This window comes from Erpetoichthys calabaricus, chromosome 1, assembly GCF_900747795.2.
Source record: "Erpetoichthys calabaricus chromosome 1, fErpCal1.3, whole genome shotgun sequence".
In the NCBI taxonomy this organism is placed as follows: domain Eukaryota; kingdom Metazoa; phylum Chordata; class Cladistia; order Polypteriformes; family Polypteridae; genus Erpetoichthys; species Erpetoichthys calabaricus.
In genome coordinates, this window is record NC_041394.2 from 185,837,404 (window position 1) to 185,853,283 (window position 15,880).

Sequence of the window (15,880 nt, forward strand, 5' to 3'; positions counted from 1 at the left end):
GGTGCACACAAGATACTGATTACATTCTCCTTTCTTAGCCTCCCTTTATTCCAACTCTAAATTTATAAATGTTTTTTCAGTATTCAAAAAACAATACTAGGAGAAAATCATCAAATGTTTTGCAACTAACTGAATTAAGATTAAAAAAATGCCCTAACATGTTATCTTTTCCTTCTTAATAGTTAGCAAAATGTGTATCCAAACTAAATATATTGATACAGAAGGAAATCAGAAGGTTTTGATGCTAAAATTCTACAGTGGTGGTTTTGTAACTGACTAAAGATTAGTTCCTGTGTACCAGGACCAGTTGCCTTCAAATGCCAATGTCAAAGAAAATGCAGCAGTTTGGCCTGTCTTTGACATCAATGACTTAAAGCATGGTCACTGTCTAGTGAATTGCAACTGAGACTCAATGACTGATACTGCATTAGATACTAAACACTAAGAATTATTTATAAGGAAGCTGGATTCAATTGAACAAGAACAAGATCAGTGTCCTTGGGGGTCCAGTATTTGGACTCTTGAAATGAACCACCAGTCCAAACTCAATCAAATAACTGGAAGCATATCGATTCTATTACACCAAAGAAATTTAAAGTTCAAACTAGTACTGGCAAGCTCATGGAGTATAATTTTTTCATGATGTAAATTATACAATCCATACTGATTACATGCCTCAGAAAGCCCATATACCTATTTAATATTAGGGTGATTTGCATGTCATTTGCAACAATCAATCACAGAAAAATAGCAATGTAAAGCTGTCAACCATTCCAACCCCCTTTCTTCTTCACAATGCCCTTAACTCACAATGTCCTGGTTGTAAACATTGTTTTACAAAACTATGAATTTGAAGATGTCACATTCACCCTATTCTCCCCTAATCTGAAGGGCTACAGCCTTTGCGACACACTATGCCAATTATAAAGGAATCAAGTCAACTGTAGAAGCGCAGTTGTACATGCAAGACAAAATGTTTTAGAAGAGAGGCACCGAAAAGCTTTTCAATGCTATTACTAAAGTATTAGCATTCTCCAGTAATCACGTTGAAAAATAAAACTTGTTGGCTTTTACTTGTGTTCCTCTTAATGGGTCATGCTCTGAATTTTGAATCACCCCTTGTACGATATGAATGTATATATTAGGGATGGGCTTGAATTCTTAGTAAACTGATAATGGATTAAAGGCACCTACTGTGACATTGAGCTAAAATGTGTAGCATGTACGTTTTACTTAAAATGCAATGCTTTGTATGCTCCACCAGGCAGTTACTATTTGGAAATGTGCTAGCTAAGTAGTCACTGCTTTTTTACTGCAAAATGTTGAAGGAGGGCCCACCTCTCATTCTGGCCATCTAAATGTTGTGTCATAGGTACTGTATTGTGTTTTCACTAACAAGAAGACAGTCAATTAAAGGGTGCTACGTTTCCCAGCTGCACAACCCATTTTGTAGCCAAGTACTGAAGGAGAAGCAATGGTTTGCTGAAATACCATACATTCTTCAGGAAGAAAAAAAGGTTTCATTTATTGATTTACTGCCTGTGGATAAAGCCAAATGTGCCAACAACATCAAAAATATAGCGGTTTTAATACAAAAATTCATTTTTTATTAAAAGTCACAGTCGTCACAGAAAAAGTATATTACAAACCTGGCACAGATCATCTCAGTTTCTAGCACCAGTAATGGGGTAGTGCAATAGATTTTGGGATCGATAATGTTAGCTCATTAGTAGACAGTTTCCATCCCACACTAGACTCAAATTTCTTTATTACAGTGGAGCACGCAGATCTTTAAAATTAAGAACAGGTAGGTGTCATGTATTTAATATTAACCGTTAATAACTACAACTGGCTTTTGTGCATGCTACATCTGCTGGGTTTCAAACCACAAATTACATTTTCCATTTGAGAGGATGCTAAATAAATGACAATTGTTAGCTTTACATTATTCAGATTTCATTTTACAACAAAGATGCAACCATTGAATTATGCACCTTTTTAACCTTAAAATAGGTTGTCTTCTGCTATATGTATACAGTAATCCCTCGCTATATCGCGCTTTGCCTTTCGCGGCTTCACTCCATCGCGGATTTTATATGTAAGCATATTTAAATATATATCGCGCATTTTTCGCTGCTTCGCGGGTTTCTGCGGACAATGGGTCTTTTAATTTCTGGTACATGCTTCCTCAGTTGGTTTGCCCAGTTGATTTCATACAAGGGACGCTATTGGCAGATGGCTGAGAAGCTACCCAGCTTACTTTTCTCTTTCTCTTGCGCTGACTTTCTCTGATCCTGACGTAGGGGGATTGAGCAGGGGGGCTGTTCGCACACCTAGACAATACGGACGTTCGTCTAAAAATGCTGAAAGATTATCTTCACGTTGCTATCTTTTGTGCAGCTGCTTCCTGAAACGACATGCTGCACGGTGCTTCGCATACTTAAAAGCTCGAAGGGCACGTATTGATTTTTGATTGAAAAACAAACTCTGTCTCTCTCTCTCTTTGTCTGCTCCTGACGGAGGGGGGTGTGAGCTGCCGCCTTCAACAGCTTTGTGCCGCGGTGCTTCGCATACTTAAAAGCCAAACAGCCCTATTGATTTGTTTGCTTTTCTGTCTATCTCTGTGACAGTCACTGCTCCTGACACGCACTCCTTTGAAGAGGAAGATATGTTTGCATTCTTTTAATTGTGAGACGGAACTGTCATCTCTGTCTTGTCATGGAGCACAGTTTAAACTTTTGAAAAAGAGACAAATGTTTGTTTGCAGTGTTTGAATAAAGTTCCTGTCTCTCTACAACCTCCTGTGTTTCTGCGCAAATCTGTGACCCAAGCATGACAATATAAAAATAACCATATAAACATATGGTTTCTACTTCGCGGATTTTCTTATTTCGCAGGTGGCTCTGTAACGCAACCCCCGCGATGGAGGAGGGATTACTGTATTCATCAATGGTACAGAGTAGCAAATTTACAATGACTGCACTTGAGTAGATTATGTAGAGAATTGTAATTGAATTGAAAAGTATTTTTAACAGAAGATATTTTTTATTCTTTAAACAGTGTATTTTTTTTTAGTAATGACTCTATTCTTGTTACATTTTTAAGGTGGTTTACTACAAAATATAATTGATCTGCTATGTCCAAAAGGAAAAATTTCAAAATGAACAATTAAAATAACACTGTACAGAAATATTTTTGGAGTTACAGGTCACGATTTTGGACTGTGAAGTGTTTCACTAAATAACATAATGGCCGTGCAGCTCTCTCTGGCTATATACTGTAAGTGGGCTCATTTCAGTATATCGTGGCAGCATTCTGTATAAAGTAGACCGTACATTCCTGACCAAACTAAGTAGAGCTCTTCAGTCTCACAGACCTAAAACAAAGCAACTTATTATGTGGTGTAAACGCTTCTTCCTGAAAATCTGTGGAGTTATCAACATATAAGAACACTTCCTCAAACTTAGGAAAATACACGTAAGCAAGTTCATTTTTTAAACAAGCAAGGTATATAATACAGAACAGATGATAAAAATTATACTTAGTGGTACTGTCAAAGTAGTGCCCAGTTGTCTAAAACAGATGGCATAATTAATAAAAAAAAAAATATTCCCCTTGGTGGCATATTGTGTAAGTGGGATGTATTTGGCACACACACATCATTTCCTGAATTTGCCTACATTTTATTAATAAACATTAATGGTTTTGCCACATTTATGAATAATTTTTTTCATAAGAATACTGCCGCTTATGAAGTTTATGGCCTTATGTTTTGAGTAATGTATTTGTTTCCAACTACAGTTAAAGGCTCTCCACTGAGAATTGTGACGGCAAGTGCATACAGCATGCCTGTCACACTTGTGCTGGTCCCAAGAACTGGTAACACTGAGGAGGACTGCTGGCAACAGTTGCATTCTCTTACAAGTGATTTTATATTGATGCCACAACAAAAGTAGCAGGTGACACAGTGCTTTATTTATCTGTGCACATACTTTAAGTAACAAGCAACAAAATACACCCACATACACATTATATACATATAAATACATATATACATATATATATATATATATATATATATATATATATATATATATATATATATATATATATATATATATATATAAATACATATATACATATATATATATATATATATACATATATATATATATATATATATATATATACATATATATATATATATATATACATATATATATATATATATACATATACATATATATATATATATATACATATACATATATATATATATATATACATATACATATACATATATATATATATATATATATATATATATATATATATATATATATATATATAAACATACATATATACATATACATATATATACAGTGGTGTGAAAAACTATTTGCCCCCTTCCTGATTTCTTATTCTTTTGCATGTTTGTCACACAAAATGTTTATGATCATCAAACACATTTAACCATTAGTCAAATATAACAAGTAAACACAAAATGCAGTTTTTAAATGATGGTTTTTATTATTTAGGGAGAAAAAAAAATCCAAACCTACATGGCCCTGTGTGAAAAAGTAATTGCCCCCTTGTTAAAAAATAACCTAACTGTGGTGTATCACACCCGAGTTCAATTCCCGTAGCCACCCCCAGGCCTGATTACTGCCACACCTGTTTCAATCAAGAAATCACTTAAATAGGAGCTGCCTGACACAGAGAAGTAGACCAAAAGCACCTCAAAAGCTAGACATCATGCCAAGATCCAAAGAAATTCAGGAACAAATGAGAACAGAAGTAATTGAGATCTATCAGTCTGGTAAAGGTTATAAAGCCATTTCTAAAGCTTTGGGACTCCAGCGAACCACAGTGAGAGCCATTATCCACAAATGGCAAAAACATGGAACAGTGGTGAACCTTCCCAGGAGTGGCCGGCCGACCAAAATTACCCCAAGAGCGCAGAGACGACTCATCCGAGAGGTCACAAAAGACCCCAGGACAACGTCTAAAGAACTGCAGGCCTCACTTGCCTCAATTAAGGTCAGTGTTCACGACTCCACCATAAGAAAGAGACTGGGCAAAAACGGCCTGCATGGCAGATTTCCAAGACGCAAACCACTGTTAAGCAAAAAGAACATTAGGGCTCGTCTCAATTTTGCTAAGAAACATCTCAATGATTGCCAAGACTTTTGGGAAAATACCTTGTGGACTGATGAGACAAAAGTTGAACTTTTTGGAAGGCAAATGTCCCGTTACATCTGGCGTAAAAGGAACACAGCATTTCAGAAAAAGAACATCATACCAACAGTAAAATATGGTGGTGGTAGTGTGATGGTCTGGGGTTGTTTTGCTGCTTCAGGACCTGGAAGGCTTGCTGTGATAGATGGAACCATGAATTCTACTGTCAACCAAAAAATCCTGAAGGAGAATGTCTGGCCATCTGTTCGTCAACTCAAGCTGAAGCGATCTTGGGTGCTGCAACAGGACAATGACCCAAAATAACACCAGCAAATCCACCTCTGAATGGCTGAAGAAAAACAAAATGAAGACTTTGGAGTGGCCTAGTCAAAGTCCTGACCTGAATCCAATTGAGATGCTATGGCATGACCTTAAAAAGGCGGTTCATGCTAGAAAACCCTCAAATAAAGCTGAATTACAACAATTTTGCAAAGATGAGTGGGCCAAAATTCCTCCAGAGCGCTGTAAAAGACTCATTGCAAGTTATCGCAAACGCTTGATTGCAGTTATTGCTGCTAAGGTTGGCCCAACCAGTTATTAGGTTCAGGGGGCAATTACTTTTTCACACAGGGCCATGTAGGTTTGGATTTTATTTTCTCCCTAAATAATAAAAACCACCATTTACAAACTGCATTTTGTGTTTACTTGTGTTATATTTGACTAATGGTTAAATGTGTTTGATGATCATAAACATTTTGTGTGACAAACATGCAAAAGAATAAGAAATCAGGAAGGGGGCAAATAGTTTTTCACACCACTGTATATACACATATATACATATATATTATATATATATATACACACACAGCAGACGCCAAAGGAATCAGCATACAATCGACGTAAATCAGAACCCCCACCCCACCTGGCATTCACTCCCGTATCACCATAATGTGTCAGAAGGCACGGCATGCACCCTGACCAAGTGGGGCATCAGAATAGCACATAAACCCACCAACAGTCTGTGCATGGTCCTGTTTAATGCTAAAAACAAGAAATCGACAGCCAAAACACGAAACGCAGTTTATAGTATTCCATGCAATTCTTGCTCAGCAAAAGTAAAATTTAAGGCCAGTACAAAAAGCGCCAGAGAGTTGGCCGAGTCTTGGCTATCAGATGAAAACGCCATCAACAGACACTTGGACATAAACCCAGCATATGCCAACTTAAGAAGGACATATACACATTAATTAAACTATACAACCCCCCCCCCCCCCCGATCATACTGACTTAGTCACCATAACTCACCCCCCCCCATCCTGAATGTGCTGCAATATATTGCCTTTGATTCTTGTAAGTCTAAGCATTATCCTCTGATGAAGACCTCTGATAGGGGTTGAAAGCTCAGGAATACAACTATTTTATGATACGTGATTCGTTTTTTCTCCCTTTGTGGATCTCCAACTGCAAATATGCAAACCGTATCACAGACCTTCTCTTCCATATATTTATATATATATATATATTATATATATATATATATATCCCTCCTTTAACCGCCACGATATCGTGGTGGAGGGGTTTGCGTGTCCCAATGATCCTAGGAGCTCTGTTGTCTGGGGCTTTATGCCCCTGGTAGGGCCACCCAAGGCAAACTGGTCCTAGGTGAGGGATGAGATAAAGAGTGGTTAAACAAACCTCCTATGATGAAAAACAATTTTGGATGGCGTTTTCCCTTGCCCGGACGCGGGTCACCGGGGCCCCACTCTGGAGCCAGGCCTGGAGGTGGGGCTCGATGGCGAGCGCCTGGTGGCCGGCCTGCACCCATGGGGCTCGGCCGGGCACAGCCCGAAGAGGCAACGTGGGTCCCCCTTCACATGGGCTCACCACCTATGGGAGGGGCCAAGGAGGTCGGGGTGCAGTGTGAGTTGGGTGGTGGCCGAAGGCGGGGACCTTGGCGGTCCGATCCTCGGCTACAGAAGCTGGCTCTTGGGACGTGGAATGTCACCTCTCTGAAGGGGAAGGTGCCTGAGCTAGTGCGCGAAGTTGAGAGGTTCCGGCTAGATATAGTCGGGCTCACCTCGACGCACAGCTTGGACTCTGGAACCAATCTCCTTGAGAGGGGCTGGACTCTGTACCACTCTGGAGTTGCCCCCGGTGAGAGGCGCCGAGCGGGTGTGGGTATACTTATTGCCCCCCGACTTGGAGCCTGTACATTGGGGTTTACCCCGGTGGACAAGAGGGTAGCCTCCCTTCGCTTTTGGGTGGGGGGATGGGTCCTAACTGTTGTTTGTGCGTATGCACCGAACAGCAGTTCGGAGTACCCACCCTTTTTGGAGTCCCTGGAGGGGGTGCTAGAGGGCATACCTTCTGGGGACTCCCTCGTTCTGCTGGGAGACTTCAATGCTCACGTGGGCAATGACAGTGAGACCTGGAAGGGCGTGATTGGGAGGAATGGCCCCCCCGATCTGAACCCGAGCGGTGTTTTGTTATTGGACTTCTGTGCTTGTCACGGATTGTCCATAACGAACACCATGTTCAAGCATAGGGGTGTTCATATGTGCACTTGGCACCAGGACACCCTAGGCCTCAGTTCGATGATCGACTTTGTGGTCGTGTCGTCGGACTTACGGCCACATGTCTTGGACACTCGGGTGAAGAGAGGGGCGGAGCTGTCAACTGATCACCACCTGGTGGTGAGTTGGCTTCGATGGTGGGGGAGGATGCCGGTCAGGCGTGGTAGGCCCAAATGTGTTGTGAGGGTCTGCTGGGAACGTCTGGTAGAGCCCCCTGTCAGAAGTAGCTTCAACTCCCACCTCCGGCAGAACTTCGACCACATCCCGAGGGAGGTGGGGGACATTGAGTCCGAATGGGCCATGTTCCGTGCCTCTATTGTTGAGGCAGCTGACCGAAGCTGTGGCCGTAAGGTGGTCGGTGCCTGTCGTGGCGGCAATCCCCAAACCCGTTGGTGGACACCGGCGGTGAAGGATGCCGTCAAGCTGAAGAAGGAGTCCTACAGGACCCTTTTGTCCTGTGGGACCCTGGAGGCAGCTGATAGGTACCGGCAGGCCAAGTGGAATGCGGCTTTGGTGGTTGCTGAAGCAAAAACTCGGGCGTGGGAGGAGTTTGGGGAGGCCATGGAGAACGACTTTCGGACGGCTTCAAGGAGATTCTGGTCCACCATCCGGCGTCTCAGGAAGGGGAAGCAGTGCAGTGTCAACACTGTATATGGTGGGGATGGTGCGCTACTGACCTCGATTCGGGACGTTGTGGGTCGGTGGGGGGAGTACTTCGAAGAACCCCTCAATCCCATTAACATGCCTTCCAATGAGGAAGCAGAGCCTGGGGACTCAGAGGTGGGCTCCCCCATCTCTGGGACTGAGGTCACCGAGGTGGTCAAAAAACTCCTTGGTGGCAGGGCCCCGGGGGTGGATGAGATATGCCCGGAGTTCCTCAAGGCTCTGGATGTTGTAGGACTGTCTTGGTTGACATGCCTCTGCAACATCGCATGGACATCAGGGACAGTGCCTCTGGATTGGCAGACCGGGGTGGTGGTCCTCCTCTTTAAGAAGGGGGATCAGAGGATGTGTCCCAACTACAGAGGGATCACACTCCTCAGCCTCCCTGGAAAAGTCTATTCAGGGGTCCTGGAGAGGAGGGTCCGTCGGATAGTCGAGCCTCGGATTCAGGAGGAACAGTGTGGTTTTCGTCCTGGTCGCGGAACAGTGGACCAGCTCTATACCCTTAGCAGGGTCCTGGAGGGTGCATGGGAGTTTGCCCAACCAGTCTACATGTGTTTTGTGGACTTGGAAAAGGCATTCGACCGTGTCCCTCGGGGAATCCTGTGGGGGGTACTCCGAGAGTATGGGGTACCGGCCCCCCTGATAAGGGCTGTTCGGTCCCTGTACGATCGGTGCCAGAGCTTGGTCCGCATTGCCGGCAGTAAGTCGAACCCGTTTCCAGTGAGAGTTGGACTCCGCCAGGGCTGCCCTTTGTCACCGATTCTGTTCATAACTTTTATGGACAGAATTTCTAGGCACAGCCAGGGCGTTGAGGGGGTCCGGTTTGGTGGGCTCAGGATTGGGTCACTGCTTTTTGCAGATGATGTTGTCCTGTTTGCTTCATCAGGCCGTGATCTTCAGCTCTCTCTGGATCGGTTCGCAGCCGAGAGTGAAGCGGCTGGGATGAGAATCAGCACCTCCAAATCCGAGACCATGGTCCTCAGCCGGAAAAGGGTGGAGTGCCCTCTCAGGGTTGGTAGCGAGATCCTGCCCCAAGTGGAGGAGTTCAAGTATCTCGGGGTCTCATTCACGAGTGAGGGAAGAATGGAGCGTGAGATCGACAGGCAGATCGGTCTGTCGTGGTGAAAAAGGAGCTGAGCCGCAAGGCGAAGCTCTCAATTTACCAGTCGATCTATGTTCCTACCCTCACCTATGGTCATGAACTATGGGTAGTGACCGAAAGAACGAGATCGCGAATACAAGCGGCTGAAATGAGTTTCCTCCGCAGGGTGTCTGGGCTTTCCCTTAAAGATAGGGTGAGAAGCTCAGTCATCCGGGAGGTGCTCAGAGTAGAGCCGCTGCTCCTCCGCATTGAGAGGAGTCAGATGAGGTGGCTCGGGCATCTGATCAGGATGCCTCCTGGACACCTCCCTGGTGAGGTGTTCTGGGCACGTCTAACCGGGAGGAGGCCCCGGGGAAGACCCAGGACACGCTGGAGGGACTATGTCTCTCAACTGGCCTGGGAACGCCTTGGGATTCTCCCGGAAGAGCTAGAAGAAGTGGCCGGGGAGAGGGAAGTCTGGGCATCTCTGCTCAAGCAGCTGCCCCCGCGACCCGACCTCGGATAAGCGGGAGACAATGGATGGATGGATATATTTCTCACTTTTCACTATATATTTGAGAATTTGAGTTTTTAAAACTAGCATCTCTTTACTGGAGCTGTGCAGACTGTATTTGCCTAATGTCAACATGATTAAAAAGCATTTTGCCATATGGATGTCCAAACCATTTTCATTTCATTTTTCTGCTACTGCACCTTATTCGCAAAAATCTATGATTTTCTCTCCCCGATGTCTTTACTGTTTCAAATTATAGTTTATGATAACTATGGACTGGACTGCAGACTGCATAGGTCTGATCACAATCCGATTTGGATGGTTACCTACCAGGTAACACTTGTGTATGATCAGCCAGTCAGCAGACATCCACCATGGCCTCTCCAATTGCAAGAAGCAGATCACAGACATGACATAAAATAACTGCCACATAATACACAAAGTACATGTGTTTCACCCTAACTGGGGCCATCAGGTGTATGAACTTTTACACTCCCTTGCAGGTATCAAACCTCGGATGTCAGCACCAAGGGAAAGCCTCAGACATTGCACCACGGAGGCTGGTTAGCATCCATATTACAAACCGAGAATAATCCATATTACTAACCGAGAATAAACCGGATATGGATGCAGGTACATGGCATGCCCATGGACGCAGGAGACATAGTGCGCAGGCGCCGACAGCGAGCGAAGTCTGATCCACCGAGAACGAAGGAGTCACAGCTCAATAATGAAGGATCTCAACTAACATAAATAAGAAATGAGGCAACGCGCCCATAGGTAACCACACACCCACACAATAAAGAGGATTCAGCCCACTGCCCCAGAGTGAAACGGGAAATACTACGGAGTCCACAAAGGTCCACAACACACAGCATAATCAAACCCAAGATAGTACGGAAAGCGCAGGCGCCTACAACGTGTTTCTGAACCATAGTTCACCACCGCAAGCGAATTCTGATACACCACCAAAACCGAAAGAGCTCAACTAATGGAAATACGAAATAAAGCAACGAGCACAGACAATGCAGAACCCTAACCGTCCACACTACACAGCATAGTCAAACCCGACATAGTACGGAAGGTGCGGGCGCCTACAACGCGCGTCTAACACACCGCAGGCGGACCCCCCGAGATGGTACAGAAGCCCCAGAGATACAGACTCCACAGCATATGTGAATCACATTACAGTAATACAATAATATGAGTACTCACAGACAAAACAAACACAACAGGCTTCGGCGTCCCGCCCCACAATCAAACCGGAGAGAGTACGGCGTCCCCAAATGTCCACAAAACACAGCATAGTCAAACCCGAGATAGTACGGAGGGTGCATGCGCCTACAACGACTACCACATGAAACACACACACGGCACCAGAGGTATAATATTAGCTCAACTAACGTAAATTAGCGCCTACAACGCGTCACGGCTCAAAAACAAAGGAGCTCAACTAACGTAAATAAGAAATGAGGCAACGCGCCCATAGGTAACGACACAGCCACACAAAAAAAGAGGATTCAGCCCCCCGCCCAAGAATGAAACGGGAAAAAGTACGGAGTCCACAAAGGTCCACCATACACAGCACGATAGTACGGAAGGCGCAAGTTAGTACGAAAGCCAAAGTCGCATACAATGCGTAATAAGAATAAACGAACGCTCCGTTTTAAACGTACGTCATCCTCACACGTCCAAACTGTAATAAGAATAAACGAACGCTCCGTATTGAACGTACATCATCCTCACACGTCCAAACTATACAGCATAAGTGAATCACATTACAGTGATGCATTATTAACAGTACAACCACAGAAAACGCTCCGTATTAACTGTAAGTGCAATTATTCATATTACTAATGGTAAACAACGGAGAACTAATGGAGTCACGATCATGGCTCCAAAACTATACAGCTCCACTAACGGAGCTACAAAAACGAGCCCACATGGACAAAAACAATAGAAGTCAGCGCCTACAACGCGCGTCTGAAACCGCGGAATCAAAACTGTCTCGGCTCCAAAACCAAACAGCTCGACTAACGGAGCTACAAACACGAGCCCACATGGACAGATACAATGAACGTAGACGCCTACAACGCGCGTCTCAAACCGCGGAAGCAAAGCAAGCACGGGTTCAAAACAATAGTGCTCGACTGACGGAGATACAAAAACGAGCCCGCCTGGATAAAATCAATGAACGTAGGCGCCTACAACGCGCGTCTGAAACTGCGGAAGCAAAGCAGGCACACATTCTGTAATGAGTCCACTATTAGTGAACATTCATTAGGATTAATGAATATAATTCCTTTGTTTGTCATCTACACCTTTACACTCCAATATATCTCATACATTCATCAATGTATTTCGGGTTACCCAACACCGGGGGTAGGCGAACGAAGCGAGCAGGGGGCGGAGCCCCCTTGCACTATATATCATGTCATATATATTTACTGCATATATACAGTACACTTCATTCAGGGATGATTCTGATTACTAGCTTTTCACGCAATTGTTAAAAGTGAATAATAATGGCAGTTTGAAATGTAATTGACATACAGTAATCCCTCCTCCATCGCGGGGGTTGCGTTCCAGAGCCACCCGCGAAATAAGAAAATCCGCGAAGTAGAAACCATATGTTTATATGGTTATTTTTATATTGTCATGCTTGGGTCACAGATTTGCGCAGAAACACAGGAGGTTGTAGAGACAGGAACGTTATTCAAACACTGCAAACAAACATTTGTCTCTTTTTCAAAAGTTTAAACTGTGCTCCATGACAAGACAGAGATGACAGTTCTGTCTCACAATTAAAAGAATGCAAACATATCTTCCTCTTCAAAGGAGTGCGCATCAGGAGAGAGAGAGAGAGCACAAAACAAGCAGTCAAAAAAAAAATCAATAGGACTGTTTGGCTTTTAAGTATGCGAAGCACCGCCGGTACAAAGCTGTTGAAGGCGGCAGCTCACACCCCCCTCCGTCAGGAGCAGGAAGAGAGAGAGAGACAGATAAAAACAGTGAAAAATCAATACGTGCCCTTTGAGCTTTTAAGTATGCGAAGCACCATGCAGCATGTCCTTCAGGAAGCAGCTGCACACAGAAGGTAGCAACGTCCCTATCGTCTAGGTGTGTGAACAGCCCCCCTGCTCACACCCCTCTACGTCAGCGCAAGAGAGAGAGAGAGAGAAAGAGAGAGAGAGAGAGAGAAAGTAAGCCGGGTAGCTTCTCAGCCATCTGCCAATAGCGTCCCTTGTATGAAATCAAGTGGGCAAACCAACTGAGGAAGCATGTACCAGAAATTAAAAGACCCATTGTCCGCAGAAACCCGCGAAGCAGCGAAAAATCCGCGATATATATTTAAATATGCTTACATATAAAATCCGCGATGGAGTGAAGCCGCAAAAGGCGAAGCGCGATATACCAAGGGATCACTGTATACAGCTTCTACTTACAGTGCATCCGGAAAATATTCACAGCGCATCACTTTCTCCACATTTTGTTATGTTACAGCCTTATTCCAAAATGGATTAAATTCATTTTTTCCCTCAGAATTCTACACACAATACCCCATAATGACAACGTGAAAAAAGTTTACTTGAGGTTTTTGCAAATTTATTAAAAATAAAAAAACTGAGAAATCACATGTACATAAGTATTCACAGCTTTTGCTCAATACTTTGTCGATGCACCTTTGGCAGCAATTACAGCCTCAAGTCTTTTTGAATATGATGCCACAAGCTTGGAACACCTATCCTTGGCCAGTTTCGCCCATTCCTTTGCAGCACCTCTCAAGCTCCATCAGGTTGGATAGGAAGCGTCGGTGCACAGCCATTTTAACATCTCTCCAGAGATGTTCAATCGGATTCAAGTCTGGGCTCTGGCTGGGCCACTCAAGGACATTCACAGAGTTGTCCTGAAGCCACTCCTTTGATATCTTGGCTGTGTGCTTAGGGTCGTTGTCCTGCTGAAAGATGAACCGTCGCCCCAGTCTGAGGTCAAGAGCGCTCTGGAGCAGGTTTTCATCCAGGATGTCTCTGTACATTGCTGCAGTCATCTTTCCCTTTATCCTGACTAGTCTCCCAGTCCCTGCCACTGAAAGACATTCCCACAGCATGATGCTGCCACCACCATGCTTCACTGTAGGGATGGTATTGGCCTGGTGATAAGCGGTGCCTGGTTTCCTCCAAACGTGACGCCTGGCATTCACACCAAAGAGTTCAATCTTTGTTTCATCAGACCAGAGAATTTTCTTTCTCATGGTCCAAGAGTCCTTCAGGTGCCTTTCGGAAAACACCAGGCGGGCTGCTATGAGCCTTTTACTAAGGAGTGGCTTCCGTCTGGCCACTCTACCATACAGGCCTGATTGGTGTATTTCTGCAGAGATGGTTGTCCTTCTGGAAGGTTCTCCTTTCTCCACAGAGGACCTCTGGAGCTCTGACAGAGTGACCATCGGGTTCTTGGTTACCTCCCTGACTAAGGCCCTTCTCCCCCGATCACTCAGTTTAGATGGCCGGCCAGCTCTAGGAAGAGTCCTGGTGGTTTCAAACTTCTTCCACTTACGGATGATGGAGGCCACTGTGCTCATTGGGACCTTCAAAGCAGCAGAAATTTTTCTGTAACCTTTCCCATATCTGTGTCTCGAGACAATCCTGTCTCGGAGATCACAGACAATTCCTTTGACTTCATGCTTGGTTTGTGCTCTGACATGAACTGTCAACTGTGGGACCTTATATAGACAGGTTTGTGCCTTTCCAAATCCTGTCCAACCAACTGAATTTACCACAGGTGGACTCCAATTAAGCTGTAGAAACATCTCAAGGATGATCAGGGGAAACAGGATGCACCTGAGCTCAATTTTGAGCTTCATAATCATTTTCTTTGCCCTGTGAATACTTATGTACATGTGCTTTCTCAATTTTATTTTTAATAAATTTGCAAAAACCTCAAGTAAACTTTTTTCACGTTGTCATTATGGGGTGTTGTGTGTAGAATTCTGAGGAAAAAAATGAATTGAATCCATTTTGGAATAAGGCTTTAACATAACAAAATGTGGAAAAAGTGATGCGCTATGAATACTTTCCGGATGCACTGTATAATTATGTGTATGGGTATATATGTCATTAATATGCATACAGTCTATTGCATTCCTGCCCACATTCTGCTTATGTTTCCCTGAGCATGGCATACAGTATATATTTACTAATTTAGGTTCTTTTTTTAAGTAGTATGCAAATTGTATTTTTACATGAGTACTTAGTAGCCTTTTTTTTTTTTTTTTTTTACTTTTACTTGAGTAGTTTGCATGCCATATACTTTAAGCTCATTTTTGAATAATTAATAATACTTCTGTTTTAGTATAATATTTTAGTTCTCTTTCCACCACCGATTGTCAGTGATTTTTGAAAAACTGTGTCTACACAGAACAAATATATCTACAGTATATATCAGTCTTTTTTAGAACTCTTAAAAAAATGCAAGTTGGCATACAAATGAGAAAAAAAACAGTTGTTGGAATCTCCTAGAAATCTACCAGGATAAAAGGTTATTTTAGCTTAGAAAGCGTTACTTCAGTAACTATATCTCAAAAAGTAATTCAACCAGAAACAACAAATAGTCAACTTAAGTCATCACTCGTGAACACTAAACACATAACAGTTACATGTTTAACATACATAAGGAAATATGGTTATTACATAATCTGACCACCGAAAATCGCAACGGTAAAGTTAATAATTGCATAATTTATGCAAATGTATGAAGTTTCACTTGAAGCCCTTAGTTGCATGATTCTGTCTTATAAACAAGTTTTACAATTTGCATATCTAAACTAGTTGAACTAAAGGTAGACAGCAATTTACTTGAGATTTTTAGAAC

At 43.3% G+C, this 15,880-nt stretch overlaps 2 protein-coding genes across 2 annotated transcripts in view; one reads left to right on the forward strand and one right to left on the reverse strand.

The window, feature by feature from the left end:
- The window catches only part of LOC114658053 (bcl2-associated agonist of cell death-like), a 695,521-nt gene that overhangs the window by 622,000 nt on the left and 57,641 nt on the right, over positions 1 to 15,880 (forward strand). The gene's annotated exons all lie outside the window — the stretch shown is intronic.
- The window catches only part of LOC114658016 (neutral alpha-glucosidase AB-like), a 204,196-nt gene that overhangs the window by 187,402 nt on the left and 914 nt on the right, over positions 1 to 15,880 (reverse strand). The gene's annotated exons all lie outside the window — the stretch shown is intronic.